Source organism: Lithobates pipiens, unplaced genomic scaffold, assembly GCF_037356315.1.
Source record: "Lithobates pipiens isolate NorthernLeopardFrog02 unplaced genomic scaffold, aLitPip1_a1.2 Scaffold_18, whole genome shotgun sequence".
In the NCBI taxonomy this organism is placed as follows: domain Eukaryota; kingdom Metazoa; phylum Chordata; class Amphibia; order Anura; family Ranidae; genus Lithobates; species Lithobates pipiens.
Window position 1 is genome coordinate 520613828 of NW_027507758.1, and position 23094 is coordinate 520636921.

The following is a 23094-nucleotide window of genomic DNA, read 5'->3' on the forward strand; positions in this document are numbered from 1 at the left end:
CAAAAGTTCAAAATCAATAATAATCAAAAGTAAATAATACATTATTGATTAACCAAGACATGCCAAAACATAAATGTCAGCAAATACCCAAATTAGAAAAATGGGTCCAAGGTACACACTCCTGAAATAAGAGATTGAAGTGCACAGCTCTATTCTGATCGCATTAGGTGCAGAACATTAACATTTTATGTGCGGTGCATTTTACACACACACACACACACACACACACACACAGACAGACACAGACAGACACAGACACACACACAGACAGACACTACTATTCATCCCTATAGAAGGTGTGTAAAGAGGAACTTTACTAATCTTTTCAACATCAACAAATTTTTAATAGTTAGGGCCCTTTCACATGGGCTGTCTGATCAGGTCCGCCTGTGAATTTTTCAGGCAGACATGATCAGACCCTTCGTTCACCCCTATGGAGCGACAGATGGTGGTCCCATTTTCATTCTGTCTGGTGGATTGGATATGATTGAATGAAATAATGGACAGGCGGTCCGTTTATCCTACCCACCCCCTCCGATTTCCTCATAGTTGAGAGCGGGATTTGGTCCATCCTCTCAGTGAACAGAGACAGACCTGTCATCTGCCTGCTCAGCGGGGATCAGCGGAGTTATTCCCCCGCTGAGCAAGCGGATTCCATCCCATGGAGGCGTTCGTGTGAATGGGGCCTAATGCTGCAAGCATCAATAAATAGCTAAGTAAACATGAGAGGTCTTCCTGTTAAAAACTTTTTTCTTCAGATTTTTTCTGCCTAGGCCAAAAATGATGTCATACATCCCAAAAGTCTTCATGGACATTTTTTTCCTGGTTCAATAAATGTTTATTCAAAACGTCTTACAAAAAGTACAACGGCATGTAACATAAAATGCAGCTAGGAAAAGCATGCAGGGCAAATGGCTTCCAGGAAGTAAATGCTACACGAATAATCTGTTCTAATTCAAGATGGCCACAGCTAGAATTTAAGCGATTTCTCAACAATATAAAGCATAGAGACATGGACAGGTGAGTTTGCATTAAAACATTTAACCACATCACGCATATTGCCATACCAATACATCAGCTTGAGGAAGTGGTTGCATCGGTACAGTTTTTCAGAGAGTGTGGTCAGCTATCTGGTGATAATGGCCAATCCAGATCGGCAGCCGCTCAGCCATTATCCAAAGCAGAGGGAGGGGGAAGTCCCCACCCACTGCTCTTCCTGGTCCATCCTTCCCACCAGGAGACCCGATCCACTATCAGGAATGTAGTAAAATTCCGGAAGAGACATCACTTCCGGCTTACTCGGCTGCTAATGATGCTGATTTTAAAGATAAAATGACAACGTTTAGAATCACAGATTTTGGCGATCTGAATACTTTGAATAGCAAAGGAGGGATCGGGGGTCTTGTAGACCCCCGATCCCTCCATAGAGAGTACCTGTCACCACCTATTACTTTCACAAGGGATGTTTACATTCCTTGTGACAGCAAAAAAAGTGATCAGATTTAACAAAACAAAAAAAAACAAAAAAAAACAAACACACACTACACACACACCCCATTGAAAGCACCCCTGTACCCACATAGCAAAGAAAACGCATACGGAAGTCATGCCCGCAAAATTTTAATGGTGTTCAAATCACACGAGAGGTATCGCCACAATCGTATATTTAAAACGTTGCCTATTGAGATTTTGAAGTAATGTCGTTTGTCGCCATTCCGCGTGTGTGTGTGTGTGTGTGTAATTTTCAACCTTAACAGGTTTGGCATCTATTTACTCGGCGTAACATCCTCAAAATAACTGAAATAACTTTACAGTTTTATTTTTTTATTTAAAATACCGTGGGGAAAATATTGCAACAACTGTCATTTTATTCTCCATAGTGTCTGATAGAGATATATCTCTATCTAATGTTTGGGATTTCTAAATAATTTGCTAGCAAAAGATACTTATTTTAACTTGTAAACAACAAGTGCCCAAAATGGGCTTGGTCCTTGAAGCGGTTAAAGTGTTACTAAACACGGGACCCTGCACTCACTATATCTGGTCGCCCACAGTACACAGGACATGGAAATGCAATTATTTTAGTAAAGCTAAATTGCTAAATACCTTTTCTCATCAGCAGTATATAGCAGTTGTGACTTCTATCCTTATCCAATTAAAGCTTGTAGGAGCTTTCTTTCTACTCTGACTGTCCCATCTGGACAGTGCTGATTGGCCCTGTGCTGATCACATGCACCATCCCAAGGAAAAAAAAAAAAAAAAAAAAGTTGGCTGACATAAGAGCCAGGCTAGGCCCGGAAAAGATCGTGACAGTGGAGTTGGGGAACTGGCCAAATGTCTGGACCGGCACCCGACTCAGCCTCTCAGTGAGCCACCAAGAGCCTGAGCCGGCTGCTTCCGCCACCTCCACAGCCCAGCACTCCAGTGGGCATGGGGAGGGGCAGAGCAGAAAGCTGGTGACTGACAGTCGCCAGCTTTCTGCTCACGGAGCTGAAAGAACCGAGCGATTGGTTTTCAGTGTTAGAGCCACTGAGTGAGGGGAGTATTTTTTATTATTATTATTTTTTTTTTAAAGAATCAAACACCCCATACATCTCTTTTAAGCTAGTGTGCATGGAGACCAATTATAGTAATGTACACACTATAGAGCCCTAGAAATCTATCAGGACTACACAAAGCAAAAAACTGTGTTGTAACCTATATTTAATTACAATGCATCACAGTAAAAGGATACTAAACTGAAAAAATGGCTACTGCAAATTACATAACATTATTGTTGGTTTCATTGCCTTACTGAATAAGTCAGTGTACCTACCCAACATGACCTGACCTATGGGCATGGACACCATCATATGATAAATTAATAGAAGACAAATCCACTGAAAAAACATGCAAACAATTCTGCATTTAAAAAAATACTAATATAATTTCAAATAAAATGCTCAGACTGTGTTGTCTAATAAATATCACAATGGTTCAGCTTAGGGAACACACATTCATGTCACAGTAACAGCAGCACTTCTGTGGAGTTAATGGATTGCCATGGAAACCGTCCTCCCTGAGTTAGGAGATTATATATGGATATTAGCATACTGTCACTCAGGTCACCTGCTGTCATGGACAATGACAAGGAACAGCGCTCTCATTACACCCCTTCCATTTTACATGTACAACTAAAAGTTATAAATACTTCTTTCATACTGTTTACAGGGAGAAAGTCCGCCTGACTCACCTGCCCTCACTGACCCCGGCTCATCAATTGAGCAATATTTGCTCATTGTTGGTGTAATATTTGAACTAGTTACCAGTTACACATTTGCTTGATAAGACAGTCATGATAAGAAATAATGGCATGTCAATCTAAGATCTGTTTGATGGCTGCTTATGTAGTTAATCTATAGCACCGTAAAAAGGAGGAAAAAAAACTGGCGATCATACACCGGATTATTACATTGGAGGGAGTGGATGGCGTATGCATTACTGGGATCTTTGATCAGGTGCACATGGCATAGGCATCGATTTGGCAGATCTTCATACCATGCATCTGCTATAGGGAGTACCACTCAGTCACTCATGTTAGCAATCATAAGGTAAGTAGCAAGAGAAAAAACACCCCAATGTATGAAAATCATGGATTTAATATAAACTAGAGGTAAGCAATATGAACACAGAAGTCAAGGAACAGGACCTTCCAGAGAAAATTACAAAATGCCCCAAAAACATTCAGCACCTTCTGTATCTTTTCCGTAGAATCGGCTGCCTGGAATTTGTTTCTCCGCCAATATCGATAGGATTAACCTGGTCTCTCGATTTAGAAGAGAGAACAGCATCACTACTTTTGGTCAGGACACCAATGGTTTTTGGTTAAATCTTGAGGAATGATTACAAGTTGAGAAACTGACCTATACCCCATGTAATCTCATTCCAAAATGTGGGACTTTTTATACATATTGATACCTGTACCTATGCCTGGCACCTGGTGTGTTCAGCATGCGTCTGTAGGGAAGTAGTCTGGCCGACGTCCTAGGACTACAGCTGAAGCAGCAGCTTGGCTCGGTTCTTCCTTGTGATCGTTATTTGGATGGAATATGGTGTCACGATGAAGCCTTGACGTGGTTAAGCCAATAGAACTTCTTGATCAAGTTGTGAAGCTGGGTGATATGGGGTGCCAATCGCATTGACGGCCTCCTGTTTACTTCCGCAATGCGCGCTCCTACGAGTGCGCATCGGGGAAGTTCTGTGCTGGCCGTGTCCCCTGGACACAGCCAGGCACAGATCGCTGTAAATGCCCAATCACAGCAGCCGTTTACAGCACGATCAGTGTGCCCAATGAGAGATGATCTCATACACATATGAGATCAGCTCTCATCGCCGGCTCTCGCTCCTCACACAGACAGCGTGTGAGGAGGGAGAGATTAGCGGCTGCAGCGGCTGTAAGTCATCTGTCCCCAGTGCCACCTGTCAGTGCCATCTGTCACCAGTTCCATTTGCCCCAGTGCCACCTGTCAGTGCCATCTGTCACCAGTGCCACGTATAAGTGTCATCTGTCATCACCTTTTTAAATCATAACAGAAATCACCCAAATTTCCCTGATAAATAGTTTACATACCCTGGAATGTTTGGCCTTGGTACAGACATAGAAGGTGGCACACACAGGTTAAAATGGCAATTAAAAAAGGTTAATTTCCCACATTTGTGGCTTTTTAAATCACAATTAGTGTCAGTTTGTTAGCGCTCACATGGATGCACCAAGCAGGCTAGACACTAAGCCATGAGGAGGTAGAAAAGAACAGTCAAAAGACCTGTGTAACAAGGTAATGAAAGATTACAGTGCAGGAAACTGCATGTGATGCGAACAGGAATCGCACCGCATTCCTGTTCAAATCACATGCGATTCTTTGCAGTGCGATTTGAGCCCATTCATATTGTATGGGCTCAAATCAGTAATTGGTATCCGCTAGTACTTGAACACAAGTATAGATACTCGTACTCGCTAGTAAAAAACAGGTACCGGTGCAACCCTAGAATCCTCCCTACATTTTCTTGCAATCTTGTTGCTGCTAAATTTGCACTAGGGTCACAACCATGAATTTGAAATCGCCCCAAGCTAAAAGAACCCTTGTGAGCTCAGGTACTCAAGCTGGATGGGAAGACCTGCAATCGGCATTCCAACACATCCCAGAGGTGTTTATTACTGATAAGGTCTGTATAAAGGGCTAAGCTCCCACAAAATTACTTGAAATACTCAATATACACCCAAAAGAATTGGGACACCTGCCTTTACATGCACATGAACTTTAATGGCATCCGAGTCTTAGTCCGTAGGGTTCAATATTGGGTCGGCCCATCTTTTGCAGCTATAACAGCTTCAACTCTTCTGGGAAGGCTGACCACAAAGATTAGGAGTGTGTCTATGTTTGGCCATTCTTCCAGAAGTGCATTTGTGAGGTCAGGCACTGATGTTGGATGAGGCGGCTTGGCTCGCAGTCTCTAATTCACCCCAAAGATTTTCTATCAGGTTGAGGTCAGGACTGTGCAGGCCAATCAAGTTCCTTTACCCCAAACTCTCTCATCCATGTCTTTATGGATCTTGCTTTGGGCACTGGTGGGCAGTCACACTGCAACAGAATGGGGCCATCCCCAAACTTACCACAAAACTGGGAGTATAAAATTGTCCAAAATGTCTTGGTATGCTGATGCCTCAAGTGTTCCCATCACTGGAACTAAGAAGGGGCCAAGCCCAACCCCTGAAAAACAACCCCACACCATAACCCCCCTACACCAAATGAGTTAGACCAGTGCACAAAGCAAGGTCCATAAAAACATGGATGGAGTGAGTTTGGGGTGGAGGAACTTGACTGGCCTTCAAGTTGACTGGTCCTAACCTCAACCTGATAGAACACCTTTGGGCTGGATTCGAGCAGAGATTGCGAGCCAGGCCTCATCGTCCAACATCGTCTATCCTCACAAAGGCACTTCTGAAAGAATGGCCAAACATTCCCATAGACACACTCCTAAACTTTGTGGACAGTCTTCCCAGAAGAGTTGAAGCCGTTATTGCTGCAAAGGGTGGGTCAAATCAATAGTGGACTATATGTGCCAAGACAGGGATGACATTAAAAGTTCATGTGCATGTAAAGGCAGGCACACCAATACTTTTAGAAATATCATGTAGTTTTCAATTAGATTCAGATATGTAGACAGGGTCACAAGTAGTGGACAGACTATGATGGGGCGTTAGCTTTATTTGAAAATAAATAGCCCCACAACAGTCTAAAAAAAAAAAAAAAAAAAAAGATATAGATACACACACACACACACACACACACACACACACACACACACAGACTGGGCCAATAAAGCACCTGAACTCACATGTCCTCGCTAAGGATGGGCTCAGGCGTTCACAACTCCAAGTGAACGCACCGAAGCTTACACTGTGCATTGCTAATCACAGGTGGTAGTAGACAAATGTCTCAAAGCAGTTGTGAACACGCCTGAACCCATCATTAGTCCTCACTCTTTAGGATTGATCGATGCTGGGTGTAAATCAAGCCAATAGACTGAGGACCTCTAGTGGCAGAAAGGAATTACTGCAAGGGACAGCACCAGAAAGAAGCCAGTATTGCAGTCTAAGCTGCATTTTTGTTTTTTGCTTGGTGTTAAGCTTTAAGCAGCTACTGCTGGCTGAAGAGGTCTGAACCAGTTACAAGAAGAAAAAAAATAAAAAATTATAAAAAGCCGACCTTCCATGATAAAACAAAAGCTTTCCATGGTTTTAATCGACATGACCTGCACAGGCAATCAGCATGGCACAGCAGAGGCAGGAGCAGACAGTTTGTATGCGGTCAGATAACAGCATTGCCTTCTCATAGCTCTCCCAACGCAAAGGGAAATGGCAAAACAGACAGCCTGAGCATTTTGAAAACGACTTGACTCAAATAAAAAAATAAAAAGGTTTTATTACACTGACATTCCACATACAAAAGGAACTTGTGTGGTAGACAGGTCTTCGGAAAGAATGAGCAGAAACCACTTTGAGGAAACATTTTAGAGGAAGCGCAAGATATGATACAACATGTTAAAGTGGAACTCCAGCCAAAACTTTTTTATTCTTTTAAATAGTGGGGAAAATCTCACCAATTGTCCCCCCCCAGCTCCTTTACCCACTTCTTCTAAAGACCGCTGATTATAGCTTACAGCTGTCCCCAGACAGAAGCTAGCAGTATATTAAAGCAGGGCTTGACAAATTTGCTTGGAATCTAGGAGCCAGCTTAAAAAGTTAGGAGCCAGGTCGGTAACGGCGATCCGGACCTGTCCCTGGCCTGACATGGAGACGAGTGAGGGGAAGATAGCGCCGCAGCCCCCCCCCCCCCCCCTTTTTTTCCTTAATTAAAATATTTTTTTTTTTTATAAAAAAAAAAAAAAAAAATTATATGTACATATATATATATATATATAAATTTATATATATATATATATATATATATATATATATATATATATATATATATATATATATATATATATATATATATATATATATATATATATATATATATATATATATATATATATATATATATATATATAATGAGAAGCCATTTACCAGCCACCACACTCACCGTTGGGCAAAAGGCGCCAGATGACGCCCGCAATCACTTCCTTCTCTTCACTTTGGGAAGGAAATGGGCGGGCAGTGAAAAACAGGCAGGGGAGCTTCACTCCATTAGGAATTAGCATTATTGGAATAGGGTGTAATTTCTACATCCACCACAAGATGGCGCCAGACTACCGAAAGATTTTAGAAGGCCGCAAAGCCGCGGCCTCAATTACTGGCCGGCACGGCCCGATGCAATTGCGCGGCGGAGTTCGGGGTCCAAATGGAGACGGGATACCCCAGCAGCATTGCCCCAGTCGCCAGGACACGAATTCTAGGCGCAAATGCGACCAGGCGCCCGGGGTTTGTCGAGCCCTGTATTAAAGTGACTAAGAAATGTACAGACAGCCATTTCTGACCTCTCCTTTGGGAATACTAGCCCCCTGGCTGTCATAGCGACTGCAATACGTACATGAACACACTTGTAGTCAGAGTCTTCACCTGGAAACGCGATAACCCCAACAAACAAGGCCTGAGGTGTGCCTTGGCCTAGCTGGTCAGTATGCCTAAAAGAGGGCAAAAAGACACAAAGTAGATGTGATGTGAAAGCTTTAATGAAGGGCTGGCAACAATCATCAGTCCAGAAAATAGTGAATTAGTGGATTACTATAGAAAATGGCTCTACATAAGTAGCTACTAATAAAAACAGGAGGATTTCTAGCGTCCCATGTACTTGATTATATGAGAAGGGAAACCTGTTTGGGACCTACGAAAGTTGCCTCCGCTCCCGACGAACATCCAGAAAAGGGTTTTGGATTCGAGCCTACTTTGGCAAAGTAAACCTGGACACAAGAACAAACTGTAGAGAGGATGCATGAGGAAAGGGAGAAAAGAGCTACCAGAGGAATAATTGCAAAAAAGGGCAAATGCTTTAATCCGACACCTTTACTGTGGTACAGTAGTATTACCATGAGCCCCTGGCTTGTCCATCTGTTCCAACTATTGGGAAGTTGTAAGCATAGTGAAAAGGAACTGCCTAGAGCACTAACTGGGATCTGCGCTAAGGGTAGGAGACCGAAGTCTGAAACACCCGAAAACCTGTCCGGAAACTGGTAGCCAAGCCAAAGAACATCCCGACTTCTGTGAATACCCCTGAACATGGACTAGAGAGGGTAAGCTGCAAAAATGGGCAGAGTTTGTAGAGGCCCAAAATGCTGGTCACCAGATAGATACTTGATAGTGTTGGCAGATGAGACCAAATCGCAAAGGCAATATGCAGTGAAAGCCAGAGACCTGAACCTACAAAAACCTTCCCACACTTGGTAGAAGCCCTCGGAATATCCTGTATAAAGAACCATTGGCCATATCGATGACCTGTGACCAGGATGTGCCTAATCCATGACCAACAGTGAGCAAGGAGGAACTGGCTAGCCCCCGATTCTACTCAATATAAAAAAAAAAAAAAACACACACACACAACCGAGAAACTGTGGCTGCGCCATGTAATGCCTCCTAATGAAACAGGTTGTGAAACTTGAAAGACAGGCCTAGCCATATCCACCTGCATGAAGAACAAGACAAGGGACCCCGATACACCTTAATAGGCTGTGGCCAATCGTCTGAAAAGAAAAATACAGTTGCTGCTAGTATAGGGCAATTAACAACGCTGAAGTATGAGCAAACTTACCAGAGGGCAGGACTGATGGAAGTGGTTTGAATGCATTGTAATATCAGCTTGGATAGCCAAGAAACCCTGCCTAACTGTGGAATGTGCTAGACAGCCAGACCCATCAAGGACTACTGCAACGAATGAGGAACCGAGGCTAGAAATAAATGAAACAGGGGCAGTCAATCGCAAAACGACCGATATTGGTAGAAAAAACAAAAACAAATGGCCACCGACCATCCCAATGGCCTGACCCCCCCCCCCCCCCCCCCCCCATGCAGAAAGGTGGAGGAAGAATTGGACAAATTCCAAACCCGTTGGAAACTTCTGGCCTACAGCAACTCATTGACCATGGAAGCAAACCTGACAACTGAAGCCCAGTGACTATGTTCAAAGACAGATGGGAGAGTGATGAGGCCTGTGTAAAAGCCTACAGAAATCCAAGTTGGGCTGATGACTGCCATTTGGCACCCAAAGGGAAACCTGGTTGGTGAAATGTCTGCCAAAAAGTTGCATGTCAAAATTGCTCCCAGACGACACCAACTGCAATCATGCCCAAGTGGCCACCACCTTGCTGCAAAAACCGATGGTAACCGTAAAAAGAACCCGCCGTGCTTGAGCACCGACTGCAGGCGTACTGAGCATAGTAGGCGCCGGGGGTGCAGCTGACACCTCCGCTCTAAGAACCCCTCCATCCTTACTAGCAATTGTAGAATGGACGTTAAGAGTGCATTACGTAATGCATGAATCTGAGTTAAAGCATGCATGGAAACATGTTCTGTGCTGGTGGATGGAAGAGGTTAGGACGGAGTTGGGAATAACCTGAAGACGTTCCGATTGCCCTTGTAGAGTGGGCCGTGACCGGAAAGGGGGGGGGGGGGGGCACCTGCCCCTTCAAGGCATAGGCTTGTACTACAATCTGTCTGATCCACCTGGAAATGGTGGCTGACGAGACTACCATACCCTTCTTTGGACCAGCCACCGAAACAAACAGTGAGTCTGACTTCCGAAAGGGAACCGTGGCAGACAAATACACCTTCAGAGCCCTAACCACGTTGAGAGCGTGAAGGGCCACCTCTTTGGGGTGCTTCAGCTTAAGACACGACGATAGTAATACACTGTCCTCATTGATATGAAAAGCGAGACCACCTTCGGTAGAAAAGATGGTTGCGGACGCAACACTACCTTATCCCTGTGGATGACCAGATAAGGCGACTTGCAAGACAAGGCCACCAATTCCGAAACCCTCCTGGCCGAGTTAATGGGCACTAGAAAGACCACTTTCTGGGAAAGAGTCAATGGGGGAATCTCCCTGATATTTTCAAACGGCGGTTTTCGAAGTGCCGACAACACCAGGTTCAAATCCCATGGGGGTAACGGTGGGCGCACCGGAGGGACTACATGTCGTACCCCCTGAACAAAGCTACCCACTAAGGGGTGCAATGCCAGGGGTCATTGAAAAAAAATAAATAAAAAAAAAAGGGCTGAGATCTGCCCCTTGATGGTGCTCAATGCCAATCTCTGGTCTACTCCTCGCTGGAGAAAAAGCAGGATCCTTGCTATGGAAAAGTTATGCGGATGCCAACCATTCTCCTCACACATGGAGATGTAAGCCTTCCAGGTATGATGGTATATCTTCCTAGAAGAAGATTTCCGTGCCCTCAACATAGTTGGAATCACCGAGTCTGACAGACCCCAGTTCCTCAACACCTGGCTCTCAATAGCCATGCCATTAAAGCCAGCGATGGTAAAGCAGGAGGAACAATCGGACCTCGAGACAGAAGGTCCTGTCGCAACAGCAGTCGCCAGGGAGCGTCTGCCACCAGACGCACCAGATCTGCATACCAGGGATGCTGAGGCCAATCTGGAGCAACCAGCATCACTGGGATCCCCTCAGCTCCCACTCTGCGAAGCAGACGTGGCAACAATTTAAGTAGGGGAAAGGCGAAGATCAGCTGATACTGAACCCACGGGGCCACCAGCACGTCTGACGCGTCTGCCCACGGATCTCTCGTCCTGGACACGAATCTTGGCACCTTCCGATTGAGATGGGAGGCCAATAGATCCACATCTGGTGTTCCCCACTTCAGGCACAGCAGCCTGAATGTCTCCAGATGCAATGCCCATTCTCCTGGGTCCAGCATCTGCCGACTCAAGTAGTCCGCCTGCCAGTTTTCCACACCCGTGATGAAAATGGCCGACAGGGCCGGAACGTGTCGCTCTGCCCACCGAAGTATGTGAGCGACCTCCCAAGCAGCGGCTGCACTTCTTGTTCCCCCTTGGTGATTTATGTATGCCACCACCGTGGCGTTGTCTGACTGAATCCTGATCGGACGCCCTTGAAGACTCACCGACCACGTGCGGAGACACAGTCTGATCGCCCTTCATTTGAGTAGATTGATCGGTAACTCGGATTCTACAGTCGACCAGAGGCCCAGAGTCAACGGAACCCCCATCACTCTACCCCAGCCAAATAGACTGGCATCCGTAGTGACGACCGTCCACTTCAGAGGAAGGAACGATTTTCTGGACTGAAGCACCGGGGACCTCAACCACCAGATCAGAGAGTCCCTGACTGGTTGGCTCACCTGGATCTGTCCATCCAGGGACAACTGAGACTTGTCCCATTTTAACAAGATCTCCTTCTGCAGGACTCTGGTGTGGAATTGGGCATAAGGTACTGCCTCGAATGAGGCTACCATGAGCCCCAGTACTCGCATGCAAAACCGGAGCGACGACCACTTGCAGTTCATCAGCAGTTTCACCACAGACCTGAGAGTCTGCAATTTGTCTGAAGGGCGAAAAACTCTTGCTTCGCTGGAGTCCAACAGCAAACCTAGGTACTCCGGACACTGGTTCGGCACAATCAACGACTTCTTTAGGTTCAACAGCCCCACTCAAATTCTTGCAGGGTCTGCATGGCGATTGCCACATCCTCTATTCTGAGGCGGAAGATGCTCTCAGGAGGAGATCGTCCAGGTAGCCCATGATCGCGATCCCACATTGTCTCCGCAACGCCAATACCTTGGTAAAGACTCGGGGGGCTGATGCCAGACCAAAAGAAAGAGTCACAAATTGCTAATTGGCTTCCCCGACTGCAAAACGCAGAAACTTTTGATGCCGAAGGCATAAGGGTATGTGCAGGTATGCATCCTGGATGTCCAAGGACACCAGGGAGTTCCCTTGATGGAGTGCAGCGACTACTGAGCGAACTGATTCCACCCTGAACCTCTGCACTTTTACAAAGTGATAGAGGGCTTTCAAGTCCAAGATTTGATGTACCTCTTCCTTCTTGAGAACCACAAACAGATTTGAGTAGAATCCCTGGAAGCATTCCAGCACCGGAACAGGTACAATCACCCCTTGTTTCAGCAAGTCCCTTACAGCCCCCAACAGGGGACCAGGGACACTGGTATGCTGGAGGGGAAGAATATGTTTGGCGGCCAAGAGAGGAACTCTATCTTGTAGCCTGTGGAAATCAGATCGCAGACCCATTGGTCGGATAACCGGGAGGACCACCGGGCTGCAAACTCCCTAAGGTGACCTTCACGCGGTAGCACTTTTATTCGCAGGCTGTGAGGCTTGCGGTTCCGGGGACGTTTTTGACCGTCCATGGGCATCCTGTCGGGCCGCGTCACAAACGTACTTAAGGCCTTGCACTAGTTGGTCTGCTAGTTCCACGCAGACAGGGGAGACCTGCTGCTCTCCCAATTCTCGGTGCAAAAGTTTTGCCCACTCAGTGTCTGCGACACCAGTGCGGATGCCAGTACAGGTCGCACGGCTTTTTAGCCCCTTTCTTACCACGTACCACCTCTATATTGGCAACGAACTAATTGAGGACCGCCGTAAGGGTGTCCATAGGGACCGCGCAGTCCGCAAGTGACCCGGTTGCAATTGCCTGGATTTCGGGGGAAGAAACAACAGTTTCTGAAGCCATGCTGACCCTACCCTATCTGCCAACCGAAGGGGACTTATGACAGTGACAGTCAATAAATATAAATAAATGTACAATATGTGATGGGAACATATGATCTCATCTAGACTGTGTGCAAAGTATATGGGCCCCTGGACGGTATGTGGAGTCGGGAGATACAATTTCAATCCAAACATTACATTGGGACAAAAAAAAAATATTATTTAAATTATAATGTTCTTAATGGTGAAGAAGAGGAAGTTTACCACAGGGGTAAAAAAAAAAAAAACAACACTCACACCCTCCCCCCTGCACCAGGATCCGGGCTCTGATCACTACTGAAAAGGGTGACCATTATACAGTATATAGCCCTTGAACGTCAGGACGGATCCCCTCCCCTCCCCGGGCCGACATCCCCCCCCGCGATTGGGCTGACACCCTTGCTGAGAACAGCCTGACACCTAAGCGGGACGGTTGGCATCTGCTGCGGGCCCTCCGTTGATGCCATCTGCCCGCACAGGGAGAGGGAACTGACCAGACCCCCGCAGCCGACCACGCTGAACAGGGGGAAAAAATAAAATAAAAAACGCTACATCAATAAAAATCCATGATCTAACCTATCTGGCCCTGTAAAGAAGAAATCAGTACACATACTTTTCTGACGCCGATCTGACTCAATCATCATGCTGAGCTGTCAGATGTGGCTTCTCTGTGTAGGCGGGTGCAGAGGACACAGCTGACAAAGGAGGCCCCATATTAACTCTGTGGGTGACGTCACTTCCCATTCATTTCACAGCCATTGTCGGCTGTGTCCTCTGCAGAGTTTCTGCTGCTGAAGACCAGACTGACTTAAAAAAAAAAAAAAAAAAAGGGAGGAGGAAATGCACTCACATTTTAGTAGATAAAAAAAGTGCTTAGAATGGAAAGCAGTGACTTCAGCAGAGCGTCCAACCCATTTTTGTCTCATAAGATATCATCTGGGGTGCCCATCTACCGTAGCCATTGCACTTCTAGTAAAAGGATAACCCCGTAATGAGCTACAGCACCGTGGTGTCAATTGTGTGGATTAGTGTCCACTTCCAGGAGAGCGCAAGATGGCGTAGCCGCACAAGCCTCTCTCTGAAGAGGATGGAAGCGACATCGGCATCACCACGTATAGCGAGACCATACGTGTAACCGGAAGCAAAACACGTGGCGACGCCACCTCAGAGACCAGAAGTGGCATCACCACGTGCAGCGTGGCCATATGCGGGACAAGCCTCGTTTCAGTAAAACAGAAATGTAGGCACATAATATGGTTTGAAACTCGCCACTAAAATTTGGGTGCAAGTCTGCACACTCCTTGTCCTTAAATCACACTGACACTCAGTCTACCCTTCAATTGCTTTGAATCACACTTTGGATATTTCGATCATCATACTATTTGGCTCACCTTTCACCATTTTAAATATTAGTGATTTGTTTCTTTGGACATTATTTTTGGACACTATTAAAACTAACGATTATTTTCATGATCGATTAATCGCCACACGTGACTCGGCCGACTGCTCCAAATGGAGCGAAGGGCACCCCGAAGCCAGGAGATGGATGCACGCATGTGCAGAGCACAACCTCCAATCACGGCAGCGCTGGAAAGCGGCCCGGCGAGGGCTTAACGCTCCTGCGCTCTGCGGCGGGTCTATCAGAAGGCTGCTGGGTAGAGGGAGGAGGAGGAGCCGAAAGCAGCGCAGGCGCGTTGCTGGCAGGACGTCAGCTGGGTGGATAATGCCAGCAGGCGTAGCTGCGTGGTCATGGACGTGGTGCATGCCTAGGACACAGGATTCTAACGGACCGGCGGGGGGGGGAGGGGAGGGGAGGTGCAGACTAGGGGTGCAACGGATCAAAAAACTCACGGATCGGATCGTTCCTCGCATCAGAGTCACGGATCGGATAAATTTTCGGATCAGCAAAAAAAAAAATAACACTATCCCCGCCCCCCACAGCCACATTTTATTTAAATAAAAGGTATAACACTATCTCCCCCCCAATAAAATGCAGCTTATTACAAGCATAAAAACATAGTCAGCATATCACTGATGATTTGAGCCAAGCTCACCACCGATCAAAGTTCCTCCAAACAGACCGCCGTGATGAGTCCCGGGATGCCTATTGGCGCAAATCGTCAGTGATATGCTATGTTTTTATGCTTGTCATAAGCTGCATTTTATTGGGGGGGGTGGGGAGAGATAGTGTTGTACCTTTTTATTTAAATCAACAATGTGGCTGTGTCAAGCAAGTGGAAAGGCATAGATAGTAGTTAGTTATTAGGTTAGATTAGGTAATAAATGTAGTGGTACCTGCATAAAATGAGGGCAGGCAAGGCATCCAGCGTGACTCCTCCAGAATTCCACTTGGGCTGACACAGGCTGAACGCCGCGCTGGGGGTGACGTCAGCACGCAGCTCGCCGCCGCGTGTACCAAGATGGCCGCCAGCTCCGGAGCTAGGCCGAAGCCGCCGGCTTTCCTAAGGCCACGGATCGCATGGTGCGGACCAACTAATCGATAATGAAAATCGTTGACACCAATTTTCATTATCGATAATATCAATTAATCGTTTCAGCACTAATTAATACATTTTGAATTATTTGCATTTTTTTTTTTACCATATTTGGTTTACCACTGTCCTTTCAAGGGTATACTATACATGTGCACTTACCTTCCACGTTATCCAATTTTTGCAATTGATCCTTTGCTGTGCTGGCCACTTATTGACCATCTTTTATAGACAGCGCTGTATAATTTGCTTTATTTTTTTTATGATAAATTCTTTTACATTTATAAAATAAAAACATACATACACATAGCAAGGGAAGTGTTGTAAGTATGTATGTATGTATGTATTAATGCTTTTGAAAACTGAACCTACTTGGTATGCCAATTAGAATGTAAAAAAAAAAAAAAAAAATCTAACATTTCAGATGGGATGCAAGCGTGTCCTTTGTGTGCCTACTGTGCAAAGAAGCCACGACAGGAGATTATACAGTATTAGTACAAAATCAGCTCATAATGTCCTCCCTTACTGCATCGACCCTTCCTTTGTCAGATATCTCTGAAAGTCACACATCAAAACACACTTCCATATATTCATTGTGCAAACTGCAGCCACTTCAACCAACCACAATCCAAACATTGATAGTTTGTAAAACAGAAGCAAATATCTGGTAATAAAAGGCAACAACCCTCTGCACTTCATAACTGCTCTCTGTACATTTCATTAGCTGAATCTGATGAAAGTGGAACGTATTTTTAGAAACAACATTAAGACGTTACTGGCAATGTCCTTGTTATTTACAAATGGTCAACTGCAGAGCAATTTTTGTTATTGTTTTTTTATCTCTATTGTAGTCAATGAATGCCTAAGCTCCAGGATAAGCAAATATTGTTCTAATAGAAGAGTTGTGCGCATTTCTTCCAGATCTGTGCAGTAATCCAGTGTGAAACATTTGCCTGTGTAAAGGAGCTTCCTATAAGGTTCTGTTCACACCTAGGCAGGGGTGCATATAAAGCATTGATAAACTTTATTATTTTTTAACAAATTTATTTTAATAGATTTTTTTACTCCAAAAGCATTTTATCTAAAAGATGCATTATTAATTTCATTTATTCAGCATGAGGCTGTATATTCTGCAATAGTTACATTTTTGGTAAAGTCATTCAATGATTTAAAGCTCTGCAAGCTGAGATAACATGCACTGCATTGATACATTCACACACTTTTACAGTAACCATGAGATAACACAAAGTTTAGGAATATTCCTTTATTCCATTGTTTTGCAAAACTATGTACACGACAAACTGTATGATTGAATCGGTTACGATATCGCTGTTTTACTAGCCTGACAGCTTATTCTAAAATCGGAAACCTTCATTTGGTTTTCAAATATCAAAGGGGTTGTAAACCTACGTTTTCTTTCACCTTAATGCATCCTATGCATTGAGGTGAAAAAACACCTGGCAGTGGCAATATTCCAAAAAAGAAGCTCTTGTACTTTTTTTGAGCTCCAGGCATTTTGCTCCAGATGACAAATTGCTCATATGTGAACAGGGATCCCTGAAATGAATGGGATTTGTCTTGTTGGCCGTTTTTTTTAGACCCAAGGCTTACAATGTTTAATTTTAAAAAAAACTTAGACTACCCAGATGTTTTCTTTTGACAGCTGAGTGAGTAGATAAGTCTCTCCACTTGTTATATGAAAGAATCGGCAAAATCATCAGAGGGGTTGAATCGAGATCACGATTTTTTAATGATTAATTGTGCGGCTCTAACATATACGCAGCGAAATGACTACCCTCAGGTGATACACCGAGATGAAACAGATTTCTGCATAAAGTTGTACCTGTTTAGCTGCAGCCTTCTCTTAATTTGTAAAAAAGTCCAGCATTTATAAAGCTCGTCTGCACGGTCAGAAAACAGGGGGTGGAGAGCTGAAAGTTACACACTGCAGAGCTCAGAGCTGATTGGAGGAAAGGGACACCCCCCCCCCCTCACACAGGAACAGAGCTGAGGCAGTCAATAAGGTGGAGCTCCCTCACCTTTTTCCTTGGTGTTAGGAAAATTTGTCAGAAGAGATGCATATTGAGAGCAGAGGATAAGAAGCAGTGGACAGAAATGGCACTTTGTGCTCTTATTTGTGACAAGTACACACTATAGAGGGATATGGTTTTCGTCACATTTCATGTCTGAGGTTTAAGACCACTTTAATAAATACTGGAACTTACTGAGCTGATTAACCCACTAGGTCTTCGGGATTCCACCATAAAAACCAAATAGCTTGGTTTATAGCTTTGCTCATGTCCAATTTGGGTTGGCCTTCACTCATACGACTGCATTCTACGCAAGATAAATGACATAAAAGTCTAAGAGGGAGAGTGGGAATCCCCTATAATGGTCACAGCAGGTACAGAAAGCCTCGACTCAGAAAACACAGAGCAGAGATCTAACCACCACTGATCCCAGGAGGCTGGAAGAAACAGAGGGGGGATCAATACCCCAGCCTCAATAGTATCCATTGCCATATGTCTTTTGTCTATGATAAACATCATTGCTGACCATTCTTCCCATTTGGAAAGCTGCTCCTGGCAACTAGTCTACCAATTTTCCCCACATCATGTAATGTGAAAGGAGCTAAATCGATTGCACAAATCTGTAAAAACTCTTGTACCTTCATGTTTGACATCTCAACAGACCTTTAAACTCCTCACCACCAACTAAAGCTTCTCATTTTGGGGTGAACATTATTTGTGCCTCCAATCACCATTATTAGTTTATTATGATAAAATCAATTAGTGTAAATCTCATATTGTACACCGATAATCTGACTGTCAGACAGACAAAGTACCTGGGAATACTGTGGTCAATTCATACTGGACATTCTTGCTTTTTGTGGTTAAAAAAAAAAAAAAAATTATATATATATATATATATATATATATATATATATATATATATATATATATATATATATATATATATATATATATATATATATATATATATATATACACACACACACACACAATACTTTTTTTGTCTGACGATTAAAAACGGATAACAAACAGGCTGCAATGGATTATGTTCAATGAAGGAAATATGAAGGACAGAGGATACAGGAGAGGACCACACCCAGGATGACACACAGGGAGGTGACAATGACAAGTGGAGGACATAGAAAACAATTCATGCCATCAGCAAGCAGAGGAGCAGCAGAATGCATCATGTAATCAGTATAGAGGTTTATAATAAACAAGACACCAAAGTTGCGGTCAGCTTATACAAGAACACGCAACGTTCATTTCAGGGCAGAAAATGGGCTCTGTTATATGTTGAGTAGGAAATACCATTGTGTGTTCACAAATCAGAGCAAAAAATAAATAAATCAATGTGCAGTGTCTTCTGTCACCGATACGTTGGACTCAACGATTAATCAAATCTATTCACACACAGCCTGGTGACAAATGGGCAGTTCTACTGGTGTCCGGTCTGTGTATAAAATCGCTCCCTTTATAGCCACACGCAGTGGCGTTCCCTTCTTTCGCTGGCCTGAATGCTGCTAAATCTTTATCTCACTGCTCCAGAGGACAGAATTACATAGGACAGACAGAGCACCTCTTAATCCTGCCAATGCCGATTTTGACAAATGGCCAGTGGCAGAGTCACCCTTCTACATTCAGCCTCATGCCATGATTTACACAACTGCCAATCACAAGACATCTTACTTGTTTTTACATAGTGGAGCAGGGGTAAGCCACCTTGGCACTCCAGCTGTGCTGAAACTATAAATCATCCCAACTTCTCCTGAGAGTCATGCCTGTGGCTGGCAGAATCTTGCAATGCTGGGACTTGTAGTTCCACAACAGCTGGCATGCGTGAGGTTGCCTACCCCTGTAGTAGACTATGGATAAAAAACAAGTTACATATAAATCCTAAAAAATACCATGTAACAAATGAGCATTCTTTTTCCATCAGGAAGGTCAGGCGAGCACAAAGGCTGTATGTAGTCAAAAACAATGAACACAGTACTGCGTGAATGCCCCTCACTTGTGTCAGTCAGATGTGAAAAAACTGGTGCAAGACAGACCTGATCGGCATGTCATTCTATAGTCGACTTCAACAAAATGGTGGCCATACAGAAACCGACTCCCGATTGCATAAATGTGAATGAGATGGGTGGCTTTAGCTCCTGTTCTCCATCTTTAGAGAAATCTCTGATGCGTTTTGCACCTTTTCTATAATTAAAAGGTTTATTAATGTTTTTTTTTTTGTTTAAAAATAACAAACATCTCTCTTCTCCCAGTAGGTCTCCAGGGGTGGATGGCCTGCCGGTGGAAGTTTACAAACGATATGCCAAAACCTTGAGAACACAACAACTAAGGCCTCTTTCACACGATCTGTTCAGGTCCGCCTGTCAGTTTTTTAGGCGGACCTGAACGGATGCTCCATAGACCTCTATGGAGCGTCGGATGTCAGAGATGACATGTCCGCTGACATCCGACCTGCTCCGATCCGAAAAAGCGCGACGGAGGAAAAACCTACTTTTCCATCTGTCTGAGGATCGGATGACGACGGACTCTACAGTCCGTCCTCATCCGATCTCCCATAGGGGACAGCAGCGCTCTCCGAAAGGTCCGTCCCTGCACAGTGTGCACGGTCATCTTCCTGCTCAGCGGGGATGGACGGAGCGATCCCCACTGAGCAAGCGGATGTTCACGGATCCATCCCATGTGAAAGAGGCCTAAGAGAAATCTTTACGCCTTGGAGTAGGGAAGTTTACCTTTATCCATGAAGGAAGTGGTGATTGTTCTACTGTTGAAGCTAGGCAAGGATGCCAACTCCCCGGACTCACATAGGCCTATTGCGTTATTCATCACATATGTGGAATGGGCTGGCCAGGGTTCTGGCCACTAGGCTAGCCAAGGTCATTCATAAAAATAGTCCATAAAGTCCAGTCTGGTTTCATTCCCTCCAAGTCAACAGCCCTAAAATTAGACGATTGTTCCTCAATCTCCTGTTACATAGTTCGTAAGGTTGAATAAAGACACCAGTCCATCCAGTTCAACCTGAGTTAGTGTCCCTATCCCTGTACATTGCACACTCTCATTGGTCCCTACCCTCAAGGAGCCACAATCCAAGGTCCCCATCCATATACTAGGGACAATTTTGGACAGAAGCCAATTAACCTACCTGCATGTCTTTGGAGTGTGGGAGGAAACCGGAGTACCCGGAGGAAACCCACGCAAGCACAGGGAGAACATGCAAACTCCAGGCAGGTAGCGTCGTGGTTGGAATGCGAACCAGCGACCTTCTTACTGCTAGGTGAGAGTGCTAACCACTACACCACTGTGCCGCCCACTGCCTGCAGACAACCCAGAAAACAGAGTCGTATTGTTTTTAGATGCAGCTAAGGCATTTGACAGTGTCGAATAGCCATACCTGTGGGAAGCGTTGAGATGTTTTGGGTTAGGAGATAAATGCATAGCTTGGGTGAAGCCACTATAAGCGGCTCCCATCACTAGGTCACGCATAAATGGAGATCTCTCAGACTCTTTCCCTCTCTTCAGGGGCACGCAGCAGGGGTGCCAACTTTCACCCCTGCTGTTTGCGCTGGGCCTGGACAATGAAATGCTTCCCTTCTATTGTGGGCTTCAATAGGGAATCGGGCGTGGAGAAGATTTCTCTCTATGCGGATGATACTCTTCTCTACCTTGGTGATGCTGCTGGGTCCCTCATTAGTGTAATGTCAGTAATCCAACTTTACGGTTCCTTGTCGGGATTCTCCATTAACTGGAGTAAATCTGTACTAGTTGCCGGTTGGGGCGGAATCCCCAACGGTAGTCCCCTCATTCAAACACTTGGGGGTACAGGTGTCTGTCAACCCTTCCAAATACCTAGAAGAAAAATTTTCTACCCCTTCTCGGGAAACTCCAAATGACTTGTAATACATTGTGTAAGTTGCCACTGTCAGTAATTGGCAGGATAAATTTAATTAAAATGGTATGGTGCCCCCAACTGCTGTACATAATGCATAATTCCCCTCAGTGGATCCCACGCAGATGGTTTACTGATATGGACACTTTTCTGATCCCTGATATGGAAAAAAACAAGTAGCTAGGATTAGTCTCTGTACACTGTAGCATGGCAAGGATCGGGGGGGGGGGGGGGGAACGTGGTGCCTAATCCGAAGTTGTACTTTTATGCCCCTCAGTTACAGCATTTTATTGGTGATGGCTTGCCAACTGAATCTGAACCAATAAATAATTTATTGCAGACTGGATCGCCAAAGGCAACTGTGTTGGCAGGCTTAGAGGCTGGTCTGCCCAATTTACCACAATCAGCTCCCACTGTTATACTTCTGAACAAAATTATGGACTGCAGATAAAGTTTGGAAATAGCGGGTTTTCCAGACAATCTGGTCAGCTCACATCGGTCTCACAGTCCCACAGGTTGTCGCACCTATTTATACTACATAGGGCCTATCGTACACCTATTCAGTTGCATCCTTGGGGTAGGAGGGAAACGCCATTATGCCCAAACTGCAACGGTGGCGAAGGCTCTCTGGGGGGGGGGGGGGGGGGTGTAACCAAATCCATCTCTGCTGTATTTCAAGTTGAGGTCCAATGGACCCCTTAATCTGTGTATTAGGAGCTATTGATGAGGAAAAATGTACACCCCCCATTAACATAGCTGTGATAAGACTGCTTTATATTGCCCGTAAGCTGGTGATCAGATTCTGGCTTTCCCCACGCGTACCTAATAAGAAACTATGGGTGGAAAAAGTTAATAATATTCTTGTCAGGGAGCAGCTGACATATCAGCATAGAAATGCAAACCGTAAATTCCATATTATATGGCAAGCCTGGTTGGAGACTCCAGGGCTGGCTCCCCGCAACTAGTTTTGTAACGGCTGTTACAAGCCTAAATGGTGTATGGTTTGTTAAGATTGGTCATAGGACGAACCCCACAAGCGATCAATATCTAATTTCTCAGATATATCGTGGGAAGGCATTCACTGACATCAGAGAAGAAACATATCTATATGCAGGCGGAGTGAGGAAGAACAAGTTCACTTTCTGGCCCATTGGCCCTCTGTTGCTCTGTGCTGGGTTAGCAGGCTAGCTCCTGCTTACACGCACAGTTGGTTGCTATTGTTGTCAAAAGTTCTCCAAGTACCATTATGCACTACTCTATATCGCTATGCCAGGGATATGCAATTAGCGGACCTCCAGCTGTTACAAAACTACAAGTCCCATCATGCCTCTACCTCTTGGTGTCATGCTTGTGGCTGGCAGAATCTTGCTATGCCTCATGGGAGTTGTAGTTCTGCAACAGCTGGAGGTCCGCTAATTGCATATCCCTGCGCTATGCCTTGTAGAAGATGT

General features: G+C 44.9%; 1 protein-coding gene across 3 annotated transcripts in view; it reads right to left on the reverse strand.

Annotated features, from left to right (window-relative positions):
* KIDINS220 (kinase D interacting substrate 220) overlaps positions 1-23094 on the reverse strand; it is a 225988-nt gene that overhangs the window by 196919 nt on the left and 5975 nt on the right. The gene's annotated exons all lie outside the window — the stretch shown is intronic.